Source organism: Tupaia chinensis, unplaced genomic scaffold, assembly GCF_000334495.1.
Source record: "Tupaia chinensis unplaced genomic scaffold, TupChi_1.0 Scaffold000037_18, whole genome shotgun sequence".
Taxonomy (NCBI): domain Eukaryota; kingdom Metazoa; phylum Chordata; class Mammalia; order Scandentia; family Tupaiidae; genus Tupaia; species Tupaia belangeri.
In genome coordinates, this window is record NW_006159476.1 from 1,335,048 (window position 1) to 1,338,438 (window position 3,391).

A 3,391-nucleotide genomic window follows, 5' to 3' on the forward strand; every position below is an offset into this window, starting at 1 on the left:
ATCTGACGCCTTTAACCACCATGCCATTTCCCAGCCCACCAAAAGTAATTTTTTAAAAATTGATTTAGGTGGACCTGCAGATACCATAATGGTTATGTCACCGGTCTCCCACATAGTCGACCACAGTTTAAGTCCTGGACCCGGTGGCTTAAAACTCACACCAAGCATGTGTGCGTGTGTGCCCAAAATCCTGAGAGAGGAAAATGGAGAAGTGCCAGGACTTACTTGGTAGAACACGTTTTCAGAGAGAAAGAAAAAGTGAGAAAGCAAGTCACCACGTCCGGGACTCGAACAATGGTCAGCCATATGGGAGTCCAACATCCTTAACCACTAAGCCACCTGTCAACCCCAAGTTTCTCTGATCTTTTGAGGCCAATTCTGATAAACATGTGTGACTTCCTTTAACCCAGTACTAACAACAGGCAACTAGCATATTCTCATATTAATGACTTTCATCACCCTGCAAATGACTGGGTTCATGGAATTGCATTTCTGCCTGTGTCTAAAGATCACCATGTTGCTCAGGTTGACTGCTTTCCACAGAGAAGGGATTGTGGTGTGGCCAACCCCCCAAAGGGGTGATTTCTCCCTTTCTGTCTCTGTCTCTCCAGCAAATGCACATGCCCTATAGCAAAAGTCTCTCTTTAAAAAGCTGATTTAAGGGAACCAGCAGTTAGCATAATGGCTATGTCGCTGGACTCCCACGTAGTCAAGCGCGATCCGCGTCCCAGACCCGGTGGCTTAAAACCCACACCAGGCGCGTGTGCGTGCGTGCCCAAGATCCCGAGAGGAGAATGGAGGAGAAGGGATTGCGGCATGGCCATTCCCTCCGGGGGGTGATTTTTCACTTTCTGTCTCTCTCAGTCTGTCTGGCAAGCGCACGCGCCCTATAGTGAAAAACCTCTAAAAAAAAAATGATTTAAGAGCCAGCAGAAGGCATAGAGGTTATATTACTGGACCCCCCCACATGGCCAACTGTGGTTCGAGTCCCAGACCCATTGGCTTGAACCTCATGCTAGGTACATGGGTATGCATGCCCAAGATCCCAGGAAGAGAGTGGAGGAGAAGGTATTGTAGAGTAGATATCCGGCTTGGAGTGTGATTTCCACACATGCCCAGCTCAAGCCACCAGGTATGGGACTAGAACGACAGTCAGCCATGTGGAATCCAGCACCTTAACCACCATGCCACCTGCTGTCCCATTCAATTTTTTTAAGATTTTTTTTTTTTTTTAGATATTTTTGCTTTAGGGCGCCTGCACTCGCTGGAGAAACAGAGGGAGACAGAAAGCAAGAAATCACTCTCTCCGGGGGATGGCCACTCTGCATTCCCTTCTCTTACATTCTCCCCTTGGGTTTTTGGACACAAACGCACACGTATCCAGTGTGAGTTTTTTTGGTTTTGTGAAAGAGCACACTTTATTGGGAAGCAGAGTGCTGCACGCTGACCAGCAGACAAAGGCGGCCCAGTGGACATCCTCCACGTCACACTCTAGAAGACACATGGGAGGTCTATAGTAAAAATCAATCAGGGGGCAGACAGATGGTATGGTGGTTAAGGGCACTGGACTCTACATGGCAGACCACGGTCTGAGCCCCAGAACTGGTGACTTGCCTTCTCACTTTCTCTCTCTCTCTCTCTCTCTCTCTCACTCTGTCCCTCTCTGATCATATTAAAATAAATAAATAAATAAATAAATAAAGCTAAATAAAATAATTCTTTTTTAAAAATCAGTCAGAATATGGATTCCTCTGGGTATTTTCCCAACCTTGTTCCTCACCAGGGTCAGGAAAACTGCCAACCACTTTACTGAAGGTAATGGTGGTTCACTAGAGATAGATCCCTCAGGGATGCCTTCTTGTTTTTTATTAATTTTCTTTAGATTTTTTGAAACCTTCATTTGTTACTTTCATTCTGTATTCTCTCAAGGCCATCAGATCAGCTTCTGTACAAATTGCCTTGATGTCGGAAACCAGATAGGTCATCCTTAGCCATGATCAGGTCGTTCAGGATTACATCATTGGGCAGCGTCATCCTGTTTATGTGAATCTGAAATATGTGCTCTTGTGGTCTTTTCATCAGGCAAGAGGAACTCAATCTTCCTGTTAATGCGGCCTAGTCTAATAAGTGCTGGATCCAAAGTCTCTATTAGGTTTGTGGCCATAATAATCTTCACTTGAATCGAATCCATCCAGCTGGTTCAACAATTCCAACATTGTTAGCTGAATTTCTCTTTCACCACCAGAATTTGAGTAATATCTTTTTGTCACAATGGCATCAATTTCATCAATAAACACAATGGATGGTGCATGTTCTTCAGCAACTAGAAACAGTTCCCGTAAAAGTTTGGACCCATCACCCAGGCACTTCTGAATAAGTTCAGAGCCAACAACAACTTTTTTTTTTTTCCTGTAGAGGTTTTTTTGCTGTAGGGTGTGTGTGCTCGTTAGAAAGACAGAGAGACAAAAAGTGAGAAATCACTCCCCAGGGGGTATGGCCATGCCACAATCCCTTCTCTTCCATTCTCCTCTCGGGATCTTGGGCACACACGCACATGCGCCTGGCGTGAGTTTAAGCCACCAGGTCTGGCTCTCGAACCATGGTCGGCTACATGGGAGTCCAGCAACACAGCCATTATGCCAACTGCTGGTCCCAGAGCCAACAACTCTCAAGAAAGTGGCTGAAGTTTGGTTTAAAATTGCTTTGGCTAACAAGGTTTTTCCTGTGCCAGGGGGACCATAGAGAATGACCCCCTTAGGGGGGTTTATACCCATCTCTTCATAATATTCAGGATGGGTAAGAGGAAGCTCCACAGATTCCTTACTCTCCTGGATTTGGTTGTCTAACCCCCCAATATCAACATAGGTCTCTTGCAGGGCCTTTTCCACCTTCATCACTATGACCAAGGGATCCATGTCATCCATCAGCACCCCATTACTGCATGCACCTTGTGATTGAGCAGGACCAAGTAGCCCAGTTCCAACAGACCTTTGTCTACAAATGAAAGAATGCTGACATTGTGTCCTGAACCCACAATGTAGACATGATGGCATGATTGTCATCAATGATCTCTTTCCAAGGTTCCTACCAACATCGGAGTCCCCCTCAGATAATCTGCCTTTCATGTTTCCTCCTTTTACTTTTCTTCTAATGGTTTCATTTGTTCTTGATTTCTAATGAATTCTTCTTCCATGAGAAGGTAGTCTTTAATTCTCTCCAATTCCTTTTTTTTTTTCTTTTTTTTGAGAGGTTTTTGCTATAGGGTACGTGCGCTCACCAGAAAGACAGAGACAGAGAGATAGAAAGCAAGAAATCATCCCCCAAGCGGAGATGGCCACACTGCAATCCCTTCTCCTCCATTCTCCTCTCGGGATCTTGGGCACACACGCAC

General features: G+C 45.3%; 1 pseudogene; it reads right to left on the reverse strand.

Annotated features, from left to right (window-relative positions):
• Positions 1-1,723: 1,723 nt before the first annotated feature.
• LOC106734908 (26S proteasome regulatory subunit 4 pseudogene) lies at positions 1,724-2,924 on the reverse strand (annotated as a pseudogene).
• Between the last annotated feature and the right edge of the window lie 467 nt (positions 2,925-3,391).